General features: G+C 34.4%; 1 protein-coding gene across 1 annotated transcript in view; it reads right to left on the bottom strand.

The window, feature by feature from the left end:
* The window catches only part of LOC141393155 (uncharacterized), a 98,363-nt gene extending 76,854 nt beyond the window's left edge, over positions 1 to 21,509 (bottom strand). Inside the window, exon 1 of the mRNA XM_073966113.1 lies at positions 20,498 to 21,509. The gene's annotated coding sequence lies outside the window, so the exon portion shown is untranslated. The remainder of the gene's footprint in view (positions 1 to 20,497) is intronic.
* Positions 21,510 to 24,827: the final 3,318 nt, after the last annotated feature.

The raw sequence follows: 24,827 nt of genomic DNA, 5'->3' as shown, positions 1-24,827 counted from the left end.
TAATTTGACTTTTAGGGTTCTTAAGTATCAATAAACATATATAAAAAAAGTTGTGGACATAGGTCCATGTTTTGGTATAGTCCCCATATAACGGTACCCCCCGATATACGGTATTTTGACGTTTTTAGCTACATTATCAGACCGATGTAGCTATAATTTGACACTTAGGGTTCTTAAGTGTCATTAAACTTATTTAACAAAACTTGTGGACATAGATCCGCGGTTTGGTATAGCCCCCATATAACGGTACCCCCCGATTTACGGTATTTTGACGGTTTTAGCTACATTTTCAGACCGACTTAGCTATATTTTGACATTTAGGGTTCTTAAGTGTCATTAAACTTATTTAACAAAACTTGTGGACATAGATCCGCGGTTTGGTATAGCCCCCATATAACGGTACCCCCCGATTTACGGTATTTTGACGTTTTTAGTTACATTTTCAGACCGATGAAGCTATAATTTGACATTTGAAGTTCTTAAATGTCATTAAACTTATTTAACAAAACTTGTGGACATAGATCCGCGGTTTGGTATAGCCCCCATATAACGGTACCCCCCGATTTACGGCATTTTGACGTTTTTATCTACATTTTCAGACCGATTTAGCTATCAATTGACATTTAGGGTTCTTAAATGTCAATAAACTTATATAACTAGTGGACATAGGTCCATGTTTTGGAATAGCCCCCATATAACGTTACCGCCCGATTTCAGGTATTTTGAGAATTTTACCAACAAGTTTTAACCGAATTATCTGTAATTTGAACATTTGACATTTGAAATTCTTAGTGGTCATCACACCTCTCCACCAAAAATTGTCAAGAAAGCCCCCATATAACGGTACCTCCCGATTTTCAGTAATTTGATGATTTTATCTACAATATTAAACCGAACTAGCAGTAATTTGACATTTGAAGTTCTTAGTGGTCACAACACCTCTCCATCAAAAATTGTCAACATAGGTCCATGTTCGGATATTGCTCCCATGTAACGGTACCTCCCAATTTTCAGTAATTTGGCAGTTTTAGCTACAATTTTTAACAGAACTAACTGCAATTTGACATTTGAAGGTTGTAGTGGTCACCACACATCTGCATCAACAATTTTCAACATAGCCTCAATATAACGATACTTCCCGATTTTCGGCACTTTGAGGATTTTACTTAAAATGTTTAACCGAACGTAGGTCCATGTTTTTGTATAGCCCCAAAACAAACCTCCCGATTTTCCGTACCTTAGCTTTATTTTTTTGGACGAACTTTCTGTAATTTGAAATTTAAAAGTCAACAAAAATTCAGAAACAAAAATTGTTCATTTAAGTTCATATTTTCGTATAGCCCAGATACCTCCGAACTAGCTGTTAATGACATTTGAAGTTCCCACGTTATGTACCGATTTTCGATATTTTGAGGATTCTAGCTAAATTTTTTAACCGAATTAGGAGTTATTTGACATTAAAGGCTCCCATCAAAAACTGTCAACATAGGCCCATGTTTTATTATAACCCCTATATAACAGTACCTCCCAATTTCTAGCCCACCAAAAATGGTCATTATCTGACATTTTAACGTACTCACTTCAAGTTGGGGACAGGAATGAATATTTTATGGTGGAGGGTATGGAAAGTTCGGCCCGGCCGAACTTAATGCTTTTTTACTTGTTAGTTGGTACCTTTGATATTTTACAGCGTTAGCATAATTATCTCATGAAGGAATAAACTTAACCCAGAATAAAATTAGAATGCTGTCGAGAACAACTTGCTTTAAAATGTTCAGAACCATCCGAGGCAAGTCTTTAATCTGCAATTTGCCAACAATTTTGAAATATAGTCTATGTTTGAACTTGATTAAAGTGTGAGAAAAATATTAAAATGGGAAAATGTTGGACAAATATCATTCACTCTTTTCAATAGTCATAGTGCCACCGGAGGATTTTTAGGGCTTTTGGGCTGTGTGTCAGGAAGTATGAACTAGTCCACGAAAAACATTATATAGCAGTAAACAGGTTAAAATTTCCACACGATCCTCGAATAATTTTAAAACTGCATTTAAGCGAAAAGTTTTTATCTTTTGTGAGGGAGGTACCCAAAGAAATAATAAGATTATTAAAAATATTTTTTTTAATACACGATTATTAAACAATTTTCTTTAAAAATGTACGATTATTAAACAATACTATTTAAAAAATCCACGATAATTAATATTTTCTTCCAGAAAAATATTCGCTGGAATGTAATACACAACTCTTCAGAACATGCTATAGTTGTAAAATGCCTCTATCATGTTATTTTCAGTATATTTTCCAACGACGATTTAATAAATATATCAATAATGTGGTGAAATCCGAAATGCGAGAATAAACTGTTGGTGTGAACTGTGTTTGAAATAGGTGTTGTAAAAGATATTATGCAAAATACCACTGAAACAACATGAAGTAAGCACTTTAGAGTTTCGGAATGTTCTGAAGAATTGCTGAGAACTTTATTTGGAAGATTTTTGCAAAAGGTTACTTGGTTCAACTTCTAATAGTTTAGCTGATACTGACCAGAATTTCCGAAATTATGTAAAATTTTCTATATTTTATCGATTTTGATGCCCTAGATGGAGTTTTTCTTATGTTGTCTGTTCAAAAGATAATTTCTACTAGTTGAGGGTTACAATATTGCCAAAGACAGCAAGGCCAAATTCCTAATCGTTACTGAGACAAAGGTCCGATAAATGCAAAAAACTATAGTTTTAGGCCGGTTTAGATGAGACCATAAAATCGTAACTGGATCTGACAGGACAAAACGACGACTTCTATTTTGCTTTTCAAAATAGTCAGGCTTAATCCCATAGTCGTTGTTTTAATATTTTATTAAAACAACTTTAATTTATTAGTGGGAAAAAATTGGCGATGTTTACCAAGGGGTAAGGCAGGGAATACTATAGTTTCAGATCTCGCCACAGATCTTCATTGGTATTGCATACTACAGTAATAAACAACATTTTGACGGTGCCCGGTCTCACAATTAGGAGGGTTGGCGTTTTTTATTTGGGATGACGACTTCTATTTTGTTTTTCAAAATAGTCAGGCTTAATCCCATAGTCGTTGTTTTAATATTTTATTAAAACAACTTTAATTTATTAGTGGGAAAACTATGGGATTAAGATTTTGAAAAACAAAATAGAAGTCGTCATCCCAAATAAAAAACGCCAACCCTCCTAATTGTGAGACCGGGCACCGTCAAAATGTTGTTTATTACTGTAGTATGCAATACCAAGAAATTAGTTATGTGCTTTTTCGTCGAGAATCGACGAACGCATAGCAGTGGGAAAAAAATTTGGTTTTGTTTGCAAGTGAAGTTGCTAGAGTTTAGGTAGTGCCAAAGAAATTCTCGATCAGAGTGTTTCTTTGCGCACGTATCTATTTGAGCTAGCAATTGACACTTGGGTATAAAAAGTTTCTTGTTGAAAAACAAGAAATAAGGGAACTGATGAAGATCTGTGGCGAGATCTGAAACTATAGTATTCCCTGCCTTACCCCTTGGTAAACATCGCCAATTTTTCCCACTAATAAATTAAAGTTGTTTTAATAAAAAAAATAATTAAAACAACGACTATGGGATTAAGCCTGACTATTTTGAAAAACAAAATAGATTATTAAAAATATATTTTAAAATATCCACGAATATATTTTGTAATATAAAAACATAAAAATCCAGGATTTTAAAAAATCCATGATTATTAAACATTTCGTAAAAAAATCGCAATTATTTTTTTTTCCTTAATCCACAAATATTAAACAGTTTTTTAAAAAAAATCCACGATTATAGAAAAATATTTTTCAAAATCCATAATTAAAATATCCACTATTATTAAAAAATATATTTATTAAAATGTCCACAATTATTATAAGATAATTTTTAAAAAATCCACGTTTATAAAAAAGATATTTTTGTTGATGATCGTTTGGCTTAAGATCATTAAAAAGCCAAGCGATCATCAAAAAAATTAGAAGTCAACAGCTCAACAATAACAAACAACAAAAAAATATTTTTTAAAATATTCACGATTATTAAAGAAAATATTCTTTAAAAAACATACTATTAAAAAATATACTATAAAAAATCCACGGTTTTAAAAAATAAAAGTTCACAATTATTAAAAAATACTTCTTAAAAAAATTACACGGTTTATTTAAATATTCTTTCAAAATCGACGATCATTAAAAAAATATTCTTTTATAAAATCCAGTTATTAAAAACAATTTTTTAAACAAACCCACGATTAAAATTTTTTTTTATATCCAGGAAAAAAAATCGACGGTTACTAAAAATTAATTAAAAAACACGATTATTAAACAAGTGAGAAAAGGCTATAGTCGGTACTGGGCCGACTATGTGATACCCTACACCACTACCTCTGTTCATAATCTTTTCACTCGAAAACATTTCTTTTAGGGAGATACGAAAGTTTTCACCTATCTGGCTTTTATACCAAATGACTTAAGGCGAACTGAACCAAAATAATTAATATTTAATTTTATATTGGACTACTATCGACATCACCAACATCAATATTCTTCAATCTATGTGAGAAAATTTCGTGATGATCCGATCAAAATTCCGACCTGTAGTGTGATTGCAGAAAAAGTAAAAAAAGCGATGTATTAGCGACTATTGCGATATCTCTATTATTTGACCACCTACGCCAATCTACTTTGCATAGTTTTAAAGATGGGATTTTCTACTTTCTTAGTCGGACTTTGCTTTTAGATGGTCCCCAACCAAAGGTGTGATATGCGTCATTATAACTAAAATCGCAAAATGAAAAGTTGGGTTCTATTAGCGACTCTTGCGATATCTTCGTTGCGATATTCTCTACTTTCATTGCCAAGTTTTGCTTTTTATATACCCCTTATAGACGCTGAGATATTTGCTTTGGAATAAAATGTAGACATTTTCTCCAAATAACTTTTTTGCTCATTCCGACCCCTAATTATTATCCGATAATCACCAAAATCAATAGGCTTCTTTCCCTCAGGGACTCCCATCAACACCCAAAATTTCGTGACGATCCGATCAAAATTGCGACCTGTAGCGTGATTTCCAAAAAAGTGGAAAAATGGGATGTATTACCGGCTATTGCAATATCTCCGTTATTTGGTCACCTATGCCGACCTAGTTTGCATCATTGTAAAGATGGGATCTTCTACTTTCATAGTCAGGCTTTGCTTTTGAAAAGTCCTTAACCAAAGCTGTGATATTCGTCATTATAATTAAAATCGCAAGAATGAAAATTTGGGTTTTATTTGCCACTATTGTAATATCTCCGTTGTTTGATCACCTACGAGAACTTACTTTACATCATTAGAATGGTGATATTTTCTACTTTTATTCTCAGGTCTTGCTTTTGGTATACCCCATATAGAAGCTGAGATATTCGCTTTGGAAAAAAACGTTGTCTTTTTATCCACATAAGTTTTTTGCCCATTCCGACCCCTGAACATTATCCGACCATCACCAAAATCAATAGGCTTCTTCCCCTCCGGGACCCTCATCAACACCCAAAATTTCGTGACGATCCGATCAAAATTGCGACCTGTAGCGTGATTACAAGGTTTAGATGGACAGACGGACGGACTGACGGACGGACACACATAGCCAGATCGACTCAGCTCGTCGAGAGATTCATTTTGGTATATATAAGTATGGGTCTACGACCATTATTTCGATGCGTTACAAACTTTTTGGGCAAAACCAACTTATAATACCCTCCCCACATAGTGGTGTAGGGTATAATAACATTGATACTACCCGTGATAATGTATGGGTAGTTGTGCTTGGTGTGCTTGAGAGAAAAAATCTTGGAAAGATCTACGGGCCAATACCGACGTCGTGTGAACCGTGAGTTAAATCGGCTATACAACGACATCAGTATAGTTGAAGGCATCGAGACACAGCGATTCCGTTGGCTAGGTCATTTCATAAGAATGAGCGATGATGAATCCGCTAAAAAGGCTTATAAACAAGTGGAAGGCAAGGTCGAAAAACACGATATACCAAATTGGTAAAGTAAAGCAGGAAATCGAGAGGAATGGCTTATAGGACAAATTAATTGAGGCCATATAATCCAAAATCGATCTGACAACAAAAAACCATCTAGGATTTTTGTAGCCCCAATATGCAGGAGTTGTTTGCATTTTACGTGCTGTTCAGTGTAATACCAACATACCAAATAAATAATTTGTTTCCTGTGAAATTCATGCTAAAATGTTAATGGTAAACATAGACGTAATGGAACACAATAAAAGCAAATAAAATGACAACAAATATTTACAAAATCAAATACACCACCGGTATCATCATGCAACGAATCAGTGAAGAAAAAAATTAAACATTAATTTCATTAGAAGAATGTCTTCTTCACTCTTAAGTGAAAGATAAATATGCCGCTAAATGTTTAGAGAAGTAGTCAAATACCACTTTTAACTTGAAAGAAAAGTAATACTAACAAATAATCCTAATATCAGTAATAAAAATAATAATTATGATTATTATGGTATTACGAAGTTTGTTGTGGTTATGTTGGTAGTAAAAAAATTGTTACTTGCACCTGCGTTGAAAACAAAGTACGAGTAAACAACAACAGTAGCAGTGGTTTGTGTGTTGTATCAGCTTCCACAACAGGGATGTCACCATAAGACAGAAGAATCGAAAGGAAAACCCATAATAGGTATATGCTTCCAAATCATTTCTTAAAAAATTACTTACTAGTACACCCTTTGGTAAACACGACTCACTCACAGTATTTCGTTAGAATAGGCAAACATTTTCTTTGGCTTCCGTTGAACTGATTTGAATCGTTCATATAGAATATTGTTGGCTCCAATGGAGCCTAACCCCTTCGCTAAGTCTGAGAATTGTAAGGTACTTAACAATAATGTAAAATATAATTTTGTCTTAATAATATTATATCACGTATGAACAATAGGGATATAACTTTTTGCACTTGTTTGCAGATATCGAAAATACCACCACATAGCCGTGTAGTGCATGAAAAACTATTATGAAATAAGGTGTAATTTTTTCTCTATCGCGAAAAAAGTTTCCGCACCAAATGCATTGAAGTTCAGTAATGCATTTTTTAATTTTATCTGTTATAACAATATATTTGCTTTTCATTAAAATTTTTATTTTTTTGTAATCTAATTTAAAATCATTATCAAAGCGTTCTGGACGAATTTGTTCTCAAATCGCGCCATTTCGAAGCATATTAGACACTTTTGACACTATTGCAATTTTTGATTTTTCTTTATAAAGTCGTGAATTTTATGTTTGTATTTTTTGTACCTATCGGACAAGAGAATATGGTGTCATTTGCAACAAATTCGCGAAAGTTACAGACCGTTTTAAATATTTACTCAAACAAAGCAAATTTAAAATTATAAGTAGAAAAAATACCAAAAGGGATTTAGTAATTGCGGTCGGTGCTGAAACTTTTTTCATCGAATCGATCTTAGAAACGCGTTTTCATTATTAGGACAAAATTCCCCACATGGTACTGGTGTTGTATTTTTGTAGAAAACAAATACAATTCCCACAGGCAAGGTCAACAAAAACAGCCTGTAACTTTCGCGAGTTAGTTGCAAATGACCCCAAATTCTCTTGTCCGATAGGTACAAAAAATATAAACATAAAATTCACGAGTTTAGAAAGAAAAACCAAAAATTACAATAGTGTCAAAAGTTCCTAATATGCTCCGAAATGGCGCGATTTGAGATCAAATTGGTCCAGAACGCTTTGATAATGATTTTAAATTAGATTACAAAAAAATAAAAATTTTAATGAAAAGCAAATATGTTGTTGTAACAGATAAAATTAAAAATGCATTTCTGAACTTCCATGCATTTGGCGCGGAAACTTTTTTCGCGATAGAGAAAAATTGACACCGTATTTCATAATAGTTTTCCATGCTCTACACGGCTATGTGGTGGTATTTTTTTGGTTATAGCCCTAATGAACAATAAAAAATTTCTAAATCGCCATCACTAGCCAGCGCTGCATATAGCTACCACAAAACATTAAAAACAACAACATTCATACAACATAGCGACAACTCGAAGCACTTTGGCTATTAGTCAACATTGTCACCAAATTGCTGTAGAGAGTTGCATGTGGCTGGCTGTGGCCACTAAATATTTAACAAATAACAAAACAATAAACATACAAAATAAATAAATAAATATTATGGACTTAAGGGAAAGGTAAGCACCATAAATAGATGGGGAGTGGAGTAGCTCAGTACTCAACATTGGTACGTGTTTAATTGAAAAAAGGGTGAAAATTGTTGTTAAGTGTTAACTAGCCACAGTGTTTATTACCTACACTTTCGTTTCGGCAAATCTATCAAAAACAATGGCAAGTGAAACTTTTCATCTATATTCGAAATTGGTATTTCATGCTTCTGAGGGTTTTCATTAACGCCACCGTTTTTTATTTAATTTTGGTTTTTTTTAGGTTTTTGGTATGCAATGGGTGTGTTGTGAATGTATAAACAAAAGACTTAAGCAACAAACTTAGATGAAACCATTCTTTCTTTATGGCATTTTTTACCATAGATTGCGATATTTGTTGGCCTTTCCCTGCATAATAAATATTTTAGATTTCGTTTTGGGGAATGCTTGGATATTATTTTTATTAATAATGAGTTCTTGCAATTAATTACAATGTTACGTAATATTAAGGCAATTAAAAATAAATAGTTTTATGATGTTAAACGTGACGAAACATTCGACGTTGCAATTATGTGAAATAGGTTGTGTTACATTTTTAGAATCCTACATACTTGTATACTGGAATTTTTCCTGGAGCGCTGTTAGAAATTTCGTGCAAAAATTAGGTTTTTCGCAAAATTAAAAAATTATATAAAAAGTAATTCTTATGTGGTTCATCTCGAAATTTAAAAATGTTATTTTTAATTTAGAATTTGATCCCAGAAGATGTCATTGAATGTATTCGGTCCAACGAGAATGAGGTAAGGCAGCAGTAAGCCGGCCGAAATGTAATAAACCAGCAAAAAGGAATCATAGCTAGCTTATCTTTCATTTGGATGAAAAATATCAGACTTTTTCTTTCACACAAAGACGCAAAATTGTAGATGTTTTAGGTGAATTCTGGGACGCTATTTGACGTGGATATTTTTAAATTGTTACGAGGACTCAATGAGGATAACAAAGGTGAATTTTTTAACATTTTTACAAGAACTCGAAAAATAAACGTATTCTTTCTTAAGGTTCTTACTAGGTTTCAAGGAGGACTCAAAGTGGTCAATAAACTAGGATTTTTACAGATTTTTAGGAGAATCCATCTAGGAGAATAAGCGTGGATATTTTAAAGAATTTTAGGAGGACCCTTAGAGGACAATAAGTATTATATGAATCGGGGTGCACTCATTAATATGAGAGAATTCTCCCTTGTCCCGTCTAAGATGTTTGTGGAACAATTATTACATAGAGGACAATAAGCGTGGATTTTTAAAGAATTTTAGGAGGAGCCATACAGGACAATAAGCGTGAGTATTTTTAAGATTTTTAGTAGGACCTATGCAGGACAATAAGCGTGAATTTTCTTAGGATTCTTAGGAGGACCTATAAAGGACAACAAGCGTGGATTTTTTTAAGTTTCTAAGGAGGACCCATACAGGACAATAGGCTCAATTTTGTTTATATTCTAAGGAGGACCCATACTGGACAATAAGAGTGGGGTTTTTTAAGATTCTTAGTAGGACCTTTCATGACAATAAGAGTGGATTTTTTTAAGATTCTTAGGAGGACCTATACAGGACAATAAGCGTGGATTTTTTAAGTTTCTTAGGAGGACCTATACCGGACAATAAGATTGGATTTTTTAAATTCTTAGGAGGACCCATACAGGACAATAGGCGTGTTTTTTTTAATTCTAAGGAGGACCCATACAGGACAATAGGCGTGATTTTTTTTTAATTCAAAGGAGGACCCATACTGGACAATAAGCGTGGATTTTTTTAATATTCTTAGGAGGACCCCATGATCTGGGTGCCTTGGCATCTGTGGTCAAAGGTACTGCTACAAGGACAAAGCTTTAAAGGAAACGACTAAAAAGTATCAGTCAACTTTGTCGACAGATACATGCCCTCAGCCTGTGTGATGAATTGAAACTTTTATTTAAGAATAGATCGAATACCGACTACAGAACCAAAATCCGTTTCCCCAAAAATTCTATACTTAGGGACTTTTAGAATTTTTTGGTCCTTTTTGGATGTACGAACTTTGGATTAAAGCTCAAAATTGTTTCGGAGGCGGTACCCTTGAAGGAATGGACGACATAGTTCATTTTGAAAGTGGATCTTATTTTGGGAGTCATTCCATTCGATAGGTATGCCGCCCTACAGTCACTTCAGTTGGTCTCCGTATAATTTAGAGCTTGCCCACGAAAAACATAATGTCGCTGTAAACAGGACCACAAGTAGCAGCTTTGGTAAAAATTCCCAAAGGATCCTCGAACAGGCCTTTAACTGCACTTAAACAAAAATGTAGAACTATAATTTTTCTAACTTAAACTAACTTTTGTCGGAACTTTATAGAAGTTTCAGAGAAATATTACCATATGTAAGGTTTGGACCAACGAAAAATGTTGTGCCCACCAACCACTACACATGGTGGTCGTGGGGCTTTTGTGCCATTTTCTCAGGAATTATGGTCTTGCTTCTGAAAAAAATTGTAACATCGTAGTAGGGGTATCGAGTACAAACTGTTGCCAGAAATCAAAACTATTCGACAGCAGGTCTTTCACTGCACTTTTCCCGATTTTTTTCTGACTGGAAAATCGACCGTTCACAAGATGTTGGATGAAGTGTGTTGCTCTTCCTTCGCAAATCGCAGAAAGGAGTCGCAACGGATGCTCAAGAATGAACAGGCGCGTTTAAATAAAAAACAGCAGGATGCTCTAAAGGTGATCAAAAACACTCTTTCCAATTCCACGGAAGCGGAAAAGAGCATAAGTTCTCATGGAAAATAGAACATAACTAAATCATCAAAGAAGAAATAGATCTTCCACCAGAGTTCGACTACTGATTCAATCTTATGAAAGAATTGGGTCTTCCAAAGGAAATCCTATAGACCGAGAAGACCAAGAAGAAGCCACCATCAACTTACGCCAAGGTAACCAAAAGGTATTAATGCGACGTGCTGTGTAAGGCTGTGATCGAGACTAGCAGAGAGTCTGACGGCCAACACAACGATCACCAGGAACCATTGAGAAAATGGTCAACGACAAGGGCATGGACGAATAGCATTTATCAGCAGCGAACTTATGAGGGACAAGCTCTTGTACCACTTGGGTCCTCATGCGAACTCTGCCGGAGATTAAAAGAAGCATTGAGACTTCCTGAGATGATGGCAAATTGAAGCTGGTGAGGCAGACATCTTACCAAATCGGCGGTATGCGTCAAGGGGAATGGATGCAAACCCCAGACGGAAAGCATGCTCAGAGTCTTTGACATCTTACCAAATCGGCGGTATGCGTCAAGGGGAATGGATGTAAACTCCAGACGGAAAGCATGCTCAGAGTCTTTGACAACCCAAACCAGACTTTAAAGGTGTTGCGATGGGAGATCTTCTATAGGAAGGGGAAAGAGGATGACACGCTCCTTGTGGCGTATTACGTCTCAAACGATGTTCACCGTCTACTTACACCATGGTAAGCCAAAGGCACCGAGATGTTTTATGCGGTGATCAACACTGGTAGAGAGTTTGACGGGCTACCCAAGGATCACCAGGAAATATTTGAGAAAATGGCAACGATAAACTCTTGAACAACATATTAGAAAGGCGTGGATCAATAGCAATTATCAGCAGCGAGCTAATGAGGGACCTAATAATAATGTACCACAAGGGAGGAGAAAGAGGATATCACTATCCTTGTGGCGGGACTTGACCAAACCAAACAGCCAGGTGGTTAAATTCCCGAGCGGCACTGAAGAGGGTGTTGAAACCTTCTGCGACCGCCACGAAGGTCGTCTATTGGAGAACTCGTGATTAATCAAAATCTTTTTTGAATATCATTACAGATCTGTTTAATAGACATTTCGAGGGAGCCTTAACTTGGAATTAAGCGCACATGTTTCGAACATTGATGGAATTGTACCAGAAACAATGTGTAAACCGAAATTGGATCAAGTTTTTTTATGATAACTGTTACGTTTACAAATTCCATTTCGTTGGAAACTTACATTAAATTTTAGTTCGGAACACTTATTTTTTTGACGTTCCCCTCAAAAAATTACGTTTTATGGGAGATTTTGGTTCAAATCGGAAATATTTGAAATTATAACAAAAGTAAACCAACATAAAAATTCTTGTTTTTCTTCCCTGTATTGCTGTATTTTTTTTTTAATCCGTCACGTCTACATATATAGTTTATTCTGGGATTTATAGTGAAATTTGATGTAGAATATTTCATTCTTTGACATCATATGTCTAGCATAAAGTTTCGTGTTACTTTCATGTGTAAATCCCAAAAAATTGCAAAATAATTTCAAGGAAAAAACTTAAGAAAATCCCTAATATAAAGAATTATGCAATTTTGCAATACCTACCAACCTACTACAATGAAAATAGATATTTAAATCAATTACTATTTTCCTCAAAGAGTCCAGCACATCTTACCACATAACACCATTTCAAGTCATAAATTTTAATGAAACATGACCCAAAAAAAAAAAAAAAAACAATTGTTAACCGTTACACATTTAATGGGCTTTTCTTTTATTTTTATTTGGCAAAGGGGGAGGGGATTTTTTAAAGAGTAAAAACTTTTCACTAAAGCAAACGATTTGAATCGTTTATGCATAAGTGTTATTTCCATTCATTCGGATGGCGGAAGGTGATGATTGCAGTGTTTGTACTACATATTTATATAACAAAAAGCAGCATAAAATAACAATTGAATAGTTGTAATTCGATCATCATCATCAGTACACAACGCATACTTGGTAAGCTTAACTAATTTATGCCAACAATACAAACAAAGCACGTGTATATTGTAGTAATACAAGTACGGTCTTTAAGACATTTAATGTAATGTTTTATTATATGTTGTGGTTAATGTGATTATCATTGGAAATTACATCATCATCGTGATTTTGATTATGATGATGACAATGATGGTTTTATGTTTGCTACTTAAATGACCAACAAAGTACGTGCCGTTTAAGTGTTACAGTTGTGGCCGTTTCTTAATCAATGCAAAAAAACTCGCATAAAAAATTTGGAACGATCCAAGAACAAAGGGCAGTAACAGTAGAAAATACAAGTAGACGCAAAAAGATCTCCGAGATTATTATTTGAGAGAAGATTTTCGAACGGTTGAGAGTTGGAGTTGTAAACAAGAATTCTATTCCGACTCCGAACAATTTTTTCTGCATTTATCAGAACAATCTTTATTTAATTCGTATATTACACTGTACAACACAAAAAATATTACAGGTAAAATAGGGCAGATTATGAAATAGTACCGAAAAATGGTAGACACGTATATCGGGATTTTGAAAGTTTACGTCGGGAGGTAACCTAAATAGGGGGTCCAGTATTTCGCTTTGTGAACTGTTTTGTAAATAGTCGGAGTAATATTCCTCGCAATCCATGCATTTTAGGTATATAGTGTATTTGGCAATATTACTAAGAATACTCTGCTGAACATTTTTGTAGAATATGTTAACCTTCTAACGTCGCTAAAGGGGTCTTTTTGGTCACTTTTTTAATAACATTTTTAAATCGTCTTTAAGAGTTGGTCGCAGCGGGTTCATATTAGGTCTATGACTTTTTTACAACCTCGTATACCTGTATGATATTTTGATGATTTTTTACCTAAGGTTGCATAAAATGTTAATTATAGAGTGATTCTCACAAAAAGCCTTTAAAGTTTTCAGAACTTTTGGCATTTTTTAAGTCAATGCAAGCAGATATTTAACTGAAAACAACGTATAGGGGCACACGACATAAGTAAAATGACATAACCGTTTGTTTCTCACTAATTTTATCATCGTATTATAACATATATATCATTTTATATTACATATAACTTTATTTCATATATCATAAAAATTAAAAGTGGTTTGTGCGGGACCTTTTTTAAAATTTAAATGGAATAAAAGTTATTTTAGGCATTAATATGCAAATAGCCATTCATTTGTGCAACAGGAAATATTTTTTTGAGAAAATTGTTTTTCATTTCATAGAATTTTTTTAAAAATATTTTTTTCAAATTTCTTTTTGCGGAACATTTTTTTATAATAAATTGGAATGAATGTTAATTGATCATTAAAAGACAAAAGTTCATTCATTCTCACTACAGGAAATCATTTTTGAAAAAGAATGTCAAAAAGTCATAACCCTAGTTCATATATTCCACAAAAATGTCCGCCATAAGATTTATACTATAGGTCTCAGAATACACCAAAATTGAAAAATCCAAACTAGGGGTAGAAAATGTGAAAATATAAAAACTCGGTTTAGGGTTAAAGACGCACTTTTTCTGAATAGGCTCCAGATTGTCTAACAAAACATCATTTTAGAAAGAAAGTGCCGAAGACGGAAATATTCTACATAATATTTTAACATAAGTTGCCGAAGACAAAAAATCTGTATATATAATATTTACTAGATACACCTGATGAGCACTCTCCCCAAGTACGAAACATGTAGTGCAGTGGTTTGTGATGACAATTTCTCTGACATTATTTTTCATTCACAAAAACCTTCTGATGAATTAGCTCTCCTCGAAAGACTTAACAGGTAAACATAAAAATCAAAGAACATTTATTTGAACCCACAAAAGTAGCCTGGGAAGCAATACCGTCTGAAATAATTAATAATTCAATATCCTCGATGCATACAAGGTATGCGTGTGTTATCCAGAATAAAGGTGCGCAACGAAATATTGATTTAATTATTTTTTTTTTTTTGCTAATTTAATAGGTTGTGCTTTAATTTTGTCCACTTATATTTGTGACTTAAAATGTTTTTTTATTAAATTTTAACTTTTTTATTAAATTCAGAATTCCTAAAGTTTGAGTTTTTCAATAATAGAGAAATAAATAAATAGAAAAATACAAAAAATTATCATAGAAAAAAAATTAAGTTTCAGTGTTTTATTTAGAAATGCACTTTTAACTAAAAACTAAAACTAAAAAATTATTTGTCGCTTAACCTCAATAAATATATTCTTTCTCATGATAGAATCTCTCAAATAAAACGCTTGCATTTATATTATGAATGGTGGCAAAATTAATTTATTTGAGAAATTCTATAATGAGAAAGAATATATTTATTGAGGCTAAGCGACAAATTTTTTTAGTTTTAAGTGCATTTCTAAATAAAACACTGAAACTTAATTATACCCTACACCACTATGTGGGGAGGGTATTATAAGTTGGTTTTGGCCAAAAAGTTTGTAACGCATCGAAATAATGGTCGTAGACCCATACTTATATATACCAAAATGAATGTCTCGACGAGCTGAGTCGATCTGGCTATGTGTGTCCGTCCGTCCGTCTGTCCGTCCGTCTGTCCGTCTGTCCATCTAAACCTTGTAATCACGGTACAGGTCGCAATTTTGATCGGATATTCACGAAATTTTGGATGTTGATGGGGGTCTCGGAGGGGAAGAAGCCTATTGATTTTGGTGATGGTCGGATAATATTTAGGGGTCGGAATAGGCAAAAAACTTATGTGGATAAAAAGACAACGTTTTTTTCCAAAGCGAATATCTCGGCTTCTACACGGGGTATACCAAAAGCAAAACCTGACAATAAAAGTAGAAAATATCACCTTTCTAATTATGTAAAGTAGGTTCTCGTAGGTGATCAAACAACGAAGATATCACAATAGTCGCAAATAAAAGCCAAATTTTCATTTTTGCAATTTTAATTATAATGACGATTATCACAGCTTTGGTTGAGGACTTTCCAAAAGCAAAGCCTGGCTATGAAAGTGGAAGATCCCATCTTTATAATGATGTAAACTAGTTCGGCGTAGGTGACCAAATAACGGAGATTTCGCAATAGCCGGTAATACATCCCATTTTTCCACTTTTTTGGAAATCACGCTACAGGTCGCAATTTTGATCGGATCGTCACGAAATTCTGAGGGTTGATGGGGGTCACACAGATGAAGAAGCCTATTGATTTTGGTGATGGTCGGATAATATTTAGGGGTCGTAATGGGCAAAAAACTTATTTGGAGAAAAAGACAACGTTTTTTCCTAAGCGAATATCTCAGCTTCAATATGAGGTATACCAAAAGCAGAACCTGGTCATGAATGTAGAAAATATCGCCTTTCTAATGATGCCGCTAATAGAACCCAACCTTTTATTTTTGCGATTTTAATAATAATGACGAATATCACAGCTTCGGTTGGGGATCTTCCAAAAACAAAGTCCGACTATGAAAGTAGAAAATCCCATATTTACAGTGATGTAAAGTAGGTTGGCGTAGGTGGCCACATAACGGAGATATCACAATAGTCGGCCATACATCCCATTTTTTCATTTTTTTGGTAATCACGCTACAGGTCGCAATTTTGATCCGATCGTCACTAAATTTTTGGGGGTTAATGGGGATCCTACAGAGAAAGAAGCCTATTGATTTTGGTGATGGTCAGGGGTCGGAATGGGAAAAAACTTATTTGGAGAAAAAGGTCAACGTTTTACTTCAAAGCGAATATCTCCGCTTCTAAAAGGGATATATCAAAAGCAAAACCTGCTGATGAAAGTAGAAAATATCACCTTTGCAACGATGTGAAGTAGGTTGTCATAGGTGGTCAAACAACAGATATATCGCAATAGTCGGTAATGCATCCCTTTTTCCATTTTTGTGCAACCACACTACGAAATTTTGATCGGATCCTCACGAAATTTTGGGGGTTGATGGGGGTCTAACAGAGAAAGAAGCCTATTGATGGTTGGCATACATCCCACTTTTCCATTTTTTATTTGGGTTGTACTGTCGATGCACTTAAATGCGTTTCAAAAAAATTTATCTGTGTTAATGACGACATTCAGAGCAAAGGTGCTAAGCTATCCCAATTTTAATATTTTGAATTTTATTAGTCAAAAGCTTCTGAACAGGGGTAGTGGTGTAGGGTATCACATAGTCGGCCCCACATAGTGGTGTAGGGTATAATAAAACACTGTAAAAACACTGTAAAAATTGTCATTTTAAAAAAATGTACTGAGGGTGTTTTAATTTTGACCGATACCATAGACAAATTATCGTATAGACAAAAAAAAACTCATGTTATGTGCTGTCAACTGACTCAAACAGAAAAACTCAAAATTGTTCGAAGGCGATTTTTGAAGAAAATTTAAAGACTTTCTTCTATATTTCTATATGAGGATGTAGATTTCGTCAAAAACTAACCCCATACTGTTAGAACAAAATGTTTATAGAATCGTGTTTATTGGCATTTTTAATTGAGTTGTTCTGTAAACAAACACAATGTTAACAACTTGGTGAGAGCATTTCTTTGTCTATACTATTCATTTGTTTATGCCAATACTGTAGATTAAGTTTAAATATGGCATACATCGATCCACTCCTTCGGGTACCTCTCACGCAAAATTTCAAAAAATTTCGCAAAAGTGCAGTTTAAGACCAGCATTCGGATCGTTTTGAAATATGTACAGCAAATAGTCCTCGAGGCGCCTATTGCGGCGGTAAAATTTTTTTACTTCTTGAGATAATGGTCTAACAGCTCTATAAAAACTCTGCCGGCACCAACTAAAATGATTGAACTTAGGAATTGAGTATCCAATTTGACCGGAACTTTGCACATGGTAAAACGTATTTCAAACGTACATTAAGTTCTATGAAGGTGTATGTAGGACAACATCTTCTGGAGCATGTGTAAAACAACCTGTGAGGTATCCAACTTTCCCCTCTACATTTGTCGGTATAGGTCAACGCCTTCATATTAGTCCCCATAGAACGGTACCTCCCGATTTTCGGTATTTTTAAAGTTGTGGCCTAAATATTCATCCGAAGTGGCTGAAATTTGGTATTTAATCTTCGTTGGTGGTATAAAACCGTCCCTCTGAAATTTGTTGGTACAGGTCCACGCCTGGCCCCATAGAACGGTACCACCTGATTTTCGGTATACTCCTCCGAAATTGCTGAAATTTGGTATTTAGTCCTCATTTAAGGTATTTACGAGGGCAGTTCGGAAACTTCTTAGCCTAGCACAAAAAGCGCGGCATAAACAGAAAAAAGTTAAGTGTTTTGGAAACTTCCATCTCTGTTATGAACACATGTTAAATTTTGTTTCGATCTGGCAACTCCTGCATATAGAAACAGGTGTTCAAAAAAGACGCATCTGCAATTTTTTTACAATGGAAAAATTAGAAATGCCTGCTGTCATTAAATATTTACATAAAAAAGGTTTATCGGGGCAAGAAATTCATAATGATATGGTGAATGTGTTAGGTGAAAGTGCTCCTTCATATGCAACAGTAAAAAATTGGGATGCTGAATTTAAACGTGGTCGTACAAGCATTGAAGATGAACCACGTAGTGGACAAAAACAGCAACAACAACAGAAATTGTAGCCAAAGTGCATGATATGGTATTAAATGATCGACGAATAAAAGTGCGTGAAATTGCTAATATCATGGGCATCTCAAATGATCGAGCCCATTGAATTTTGCATGAAGAACTACAGATGAAAAAGCTTTCTGCAAGATGGGTGCCGCATTTGTTAACAGTCGATCAAAAACGCATAAGAATGAACATTTCTCAAGCTTGTTTGGATCGTTTTAAGCGAAATAAAATGGATTTTAAGCGTCGTTTCATAACTGTTGATGAGACATGGATCCACCACTATACTCCAGAGACAAAAGAACAATCCAAACAATGGACTCAAGCTGGAGGAAGTACCCAAAAGAAGGCAAAAACAATTCAATCGGCTGGTAAGGTTATGGCAACGGTTTTTTGGGACTTCAAAGGTATTTTATTGATTGACTATCTGCAAAAGGGTAAAACAATAAATTCAGAGTACTATTGCAACCTTTTGGATCAATTAAATGTACAAATTCGAGAAAAACGTCCTGGCTTACAACACAAAAAAATAATTTTTCATCAAGACAACGCACCAGCGCATAAGAGTGTTTTAACAATGGCTAAAATCAACGAATTAAAGTACGAGTTGCTTGACCACCTACCTTATTCTCCTGATTTAGCTCCCAGTGACTTTTACTTGTTCCCAAATCTAAAAAAAATCCTTGCTGGCAAGCGTTTTACCTCAAATGAAGATGCAATTACAGTTGTAAACCACAATTTTGAAGACCTTGAGGAAAACTATTTTAATCAAGGGATAGAATTGCTAGAAAAGCGTTGGACTAAGTGTATTGAAGTTTCAGGAGATTATATTGAAAAATAAAAATATTTTTGAAAAACTAACTATTCTCTTTCATTGATAGGCTAAGAAGTTTCCGAACCGCCCTCGTATTTCCATATAAAATTAGTCGGTATAGGTCCACGCCTTCATATAGCCCCATAGAACGGTAACTCCCGATTAGTCTTTCAATGGGTTATAAAATGTTCCAGAAAAGAATTACCAATATTGTTCCACGTGTTCATATATCGACGTTTTGATATAGCCCCCATAGAACGGTACCTCCCGAATTTCGGTATTTTGAAGGTTAGTGACATTGTTTTACCGAAATTGCTGAAATTCGGTATTAAGACTTCTTCATAAACGAAAGAAACTAATTGTTCCATTTTACTTAAATACCACTCGTGGTGAAGGGTATAACAAGTTCATGTGACCTGCACATTTATTATCCTAGTGAAAATTGAGGATGGTATTTTTTACCCAAAGGACGAACTCTATTGCTTTTGGTGAGAATATGTTTGCCTTCCTTTCCTTACTAGTTTTATTACATACTCATATACAAAAGATCTTTAACAAATAGTCACAGATACCAAAACCAACGTAAAATGGGAGGAGGGTTCACTTAAGGCAAACTTGTGAAAAAATTTGCTTGAGGTGGTTAATCCCTTCAGTGTCAACATCATCCCTATTCAGTATTATCGCCTTTGCTTTTTATTTGGATTTACATATATACATTTTTTAATTTTCTGAGGATGAATTAGAATTTTTGGAGCTGCAACCAAACTTCTACTTGACTGAGGAAAATATATTTTAGTCACTGAATGGTTAAATATTATATGAGAATTGCTGACAAGAACGTGGGTATTTTCTGGCTCAGGAATTTTAGACCCAACCATCTAACGAAAATCCTTATCGAAAAATGACACATAACACAATTCGAAAATTCAGTACTAATTTCCTTATATGTACCTAATTTCAGTTTTCGAAATATCTGTTGCACCTGTCGAGATAAACAAAAACTTAAGGCACGCACCCACATTAAGTAAAAGTAAACAAGTAAAAATAATATTGGTTTTTAATACTCACCATAAACTGGGGGACAATCCAAGAAAATTTTATTAAAACTGCACTTCGAGTATTGAACTTTTTTCTGTAACAGGACAATTTAGGAAATTCCACTTGTTGTTGTCAAAATGCGTATTTCAAATTCTTTCGTTTACAAAGTATTTATCCTTTTTTCGCTTTTAATTTCAAACAATTTTTTGTTTCTTAATTTTTCAACAAATTAACGTTTTTGTTTTCAAATATTTGAAAACCGATTACAAATTGGAAAAACACACAAACACTTGCTTCTTCTACGCACACAAATGCAATGCAAAAAAGTTTCACTTTTTATTTGTTTGTTTTTGTCACATCAAATAAAGCAAGAAAATCAGTAGAAGAAAAACCAAACTAAACAAAAACAACAAAAATTCAAGTTAAAACATTTGAAGCTCCTAGAAAAATATGGAGATGCTGTTGATGGAGTAATTGGGCGAGGTAAGGAGATGTCGTTTCATACAAATAACACCACACTGTCTGGTTGTTGGCTACAATTGTTGTTGCAATTGATGCTGCTGTTGTTGATAATTGTTGTTGTTTTTATTGTTGTCGATGTTGCATGTAACAAACTTGCTAAATAAGCATCGTCGTCATCATCATCATCTTCTTCATCAAACAGCAATTGGCAACATCTAACATCACAAATGGACCAGAGGAGGCTGGAATCGTCAAATCGACACAAAGGAAACGAAATAACATTACACGGGGGACGGACACTCGCACTCACTCACTCGCTCATTCACTTGCCACTTGATTAGCTGAGCTTATAAAACGTAACGCACTCTTCAATACAAACAATTCATACGTATAAACGAATCGTACGTATGTATGTATGAATGATTGTGTGAACAAATTTTCAAGTATTTAATGTTAAAATTTTGCCGTACAATATTGACGAGATATCATTCACTAAACGTTTTGTGATTTTTTCTACTTTCGAACGTTTTGCTTATTTCCGCTAAAAGCATCCGTTGCAGTCGATGTTCGTTTGAAAACTGAATTCGCGTTGTTTCTTTGCTAAACTAACAAGTTGTGTGCTGAGCTGTGTGGTGTGGCATAAATGTTGCTGCCGGCTGAGTCGGCGAACGACAACGCTGCTTTATGCCAAACATAACGTAAACTGCACAACGAGCATACGAGTATGTTGAATGTACATCATTTGGTAATGTTCGTGTTGCTCTGTCACTAAGTCGGAGGCCGCCAGTTCAGGGGATCATCATCGTTGCTTCGCTACACTTTGTCGATTTGTACACACATGTTGAACACAGTGGAAAGTATATTTTCGATTGACTGGCTTATAGTCCTCAAAATATTGACTATACCCTACACCACACTGTGGTAAGGGGTATTATGTCTTTGTGCATTTGTAAAAAAAGGAAACAGAATAGACTTTGAGTTCCTTCTAGGCATATATGTATATAGAATCACTTTCTGAGTCGGTTTATGTATGTCCGTCCGTCCGTTTACAACGTACAGGTAGCATTTATTATCCGATTCAGCTGGAAATTGGGGAATATAATTTTCTTAGCCAAAGGAAGAACGCTATTGCGTTTGGTGAAAATCGGTTCAGATTTTCATATAGCTCCCATATACATTTTCGGCCGATTTAAAGTATTTGCTGCACCAAACGTGCAATATATGTCCGAAATTTGGTCTAGAAATAAATGTGCCAAATTATATCGGAATCGGTTCAGATTTGGATATAGCTCTCATATATATTTTCTGCCGATTTCACATATCTGCTGCATCAAACACGCTATATTTGTCTGATTTCGATGAAATTTGAAACGTGTGACTGAATGCAGTCTAGAAATAAATGTGCTAAATTATACCGAAATCGGTGCAGATTTGGATATAGCTCCCATATATATTTTCTGCCGATTTCACGTATTTGCTGCATCGAAGACGCTATATATGTCTGATTTCGATGAAATATGGAATGTGTGATTGAATTCGATCTAAAAATAAATGTGCCAAATTATATTGAAATCGGTTCAGATTTGGATATAGCTCCCATATATATTTTCGGCCGATTTCAAGTATTTACTGCACCAAACACGCTTTATATGTTTGATTTCGATGAAATATGGAATTTGGGACTGAATTCAGTCTAAAAGCAAATGTCACAAATTATATTGAAAGCGGTTCAGATTTGGATATACCTCCCATATACACTGCCGCTCACTTGAATAGAACCCCCCTGCAAAATTTTATTCAACCTCCATTTTTTCCGAACTATACAAGATATGAAGTTTTTAACTTCTATTATATTTTGCGTCATGTGTTTGGAGTAAACTTAGTCATTCATTTGCATTGAAATCCAATTTATATAAGAATTATACAAGAAATACTAAATTAAGTCAAAAATTGGAGTAAAAAATTTGGCTCATTTGAATAGAACCCCCCTTTAAAACTAGGGAATACAGAAAGATTGTGTTAGAATAGCGATGCATATTCACTCTATATTGAAAACGAAGTACTTTCAGTACTATTCAGTAAAAGGATATCCATCCTGATTAAGGATACATCCGTATATCCTGCTTTGGCAAGGATACTTTAAATAATCAGGTGTAATGCCTAACAAACCTTGCTTATTTCTGTCAACAAGTTTATTTTTGGAAGCGTACTGTCTCCTAGAGTCGTATATTTTACGCATAAGTCATTCCCACACAGATTAGAGAATATTTACCACTGTAGAATATGGTGGCCCCTCCAGGATATCCGCATTTCTATTCAAATCTTTAAGTTTCGATGACTCGAAGTGTACAAAAGTTTATAAAATCGTAATGAAATTGCCACTCGGGATATCTGAAAATGTTTCTCAATGCTTAAAATGCCTGTTTTAGAACTCCTTTGTAAATTGTCGTGCGCATTTAGGGTAAAAGAAATTAACGCCCAAGTCCTTCATAATTATTAAGGATTCTCCTCATTAAGTAAACAATTGTATAGCAATATAACTATTATTTTCGCGTCTATTGAATGGAAGACCATCTTCTAAATTGTTTCTGTAGCGATGAATGAGTTTTTATTGTGCTGGAACGCATTACTAATTATCAAGGACTTGGGCGTCAATTTAGTTCACCCTAAATGCGCACGACAATTTACAAAGGAGTTCTAAAACAGGCATTTTAAGCATTGAGAAACATTTTCAGATATCCCGAGTGGCAATTTCATTACGATTTTATAAACTTTTGTACACTTCGAGTCATCGAAACTTAAAGATTTGAATAGAAATGCGGATATCCTGGAGGGGCCACCATATTCTACAGTGGTAAATATTCTCTAATCTGTGTGGGAATGACTTATGCGTAAAATATACGACTCTAGGAGACAGTACGCTTCCAAAAATAAACTTGTTGACAGAAATAAGCAAGGTTTGTTAGGCATTACACCTGATTATTTAACGTATCCTTGCCAAAGCAGGATATACGGATGTATCCTTAATCAGGATGGATATCCTTTTACTGAATAGTACTGAAAGTACTTCGTTTTCAATATAGAGTGAATATGCATCGCTATTCTAACACAATCTTTCTGTATTCCCTAGTTTTAAAGGGGGGTTCTATTCAAATGAGCCAAATTTTTTACTCCAATTTTTGACTTAATTTAGTATTTCTTGTATAATTCTTATATAAATTGGATTTCAATGCAAATGAATGACTAAGTTTACTCCAAACACATGACGCAAAATATAATAAAAGTTAAAAACTTCATATCTTGTATAGTTCGGAAAAAATGGAGGTTGAATAAAATTTTGCAGGGGGGTTCTATTCAAGTGAGCGGCAGTGTATATTTTCGACCGATTTCACGTATTTGCTGCACTAAACGCGCAATATACTTCCGATTTTGATGAAATTTGGAATATGTTACTAAATTTGGTCTAGAAAAAAATGTTCAAAATTATATCGAAATCGGTTCAGATTTGGATATAGTCCCCATATATATTTTCGCCCGATTTCACGTATTTGCTGTACCAAATTTCATGAAATTTTGAATTTTTGACGGACCATAATATATAGAAATCATTTCAGATCTATATATATCTCCAATATATATTTTAAATATTCACAGTGGTGTAGGGTATCATATAGTCGGCCCCGCCCGACTTTGATACTTTCCGTGCTGGTCAGGGAAGTGCGCAGGATTTCATTTCGGGGGGGGCCCAACTTGACCAAAAATCATGAAACTTAAAAATGTTGTGTATCGTTACGTAAAGCTATTTTAAAGTGTTTTTACGATTTTATGCATATACAATATTGCCACAAAGTTAGAATTGAAATTAACCATATCAGACCACGTTCGTTATAGTCCCCAT

The sequence above is a fragment of the Musca autumnalis genome, unplaced genomic scaffold (genome assembly GCF_047663935.1).
Source record: "Musca autumnalis isolate F117 unplaced genomic scaffold, ASM4766393v1 scaffold_2, whole genome shotgun sequence".
In the NCBI taxonomy this organism is placed as follows: Eukaryota; Metazoa; Arthropoda; class Insecta; order Diptera; family Muscidae; genus Musca; species Musca autumnalis.
The sequence above is the reverse complement of the archived record's forward strand: the minus strand, read 5'-3'. Positions and strand labels throughout refer to the sequence as shown.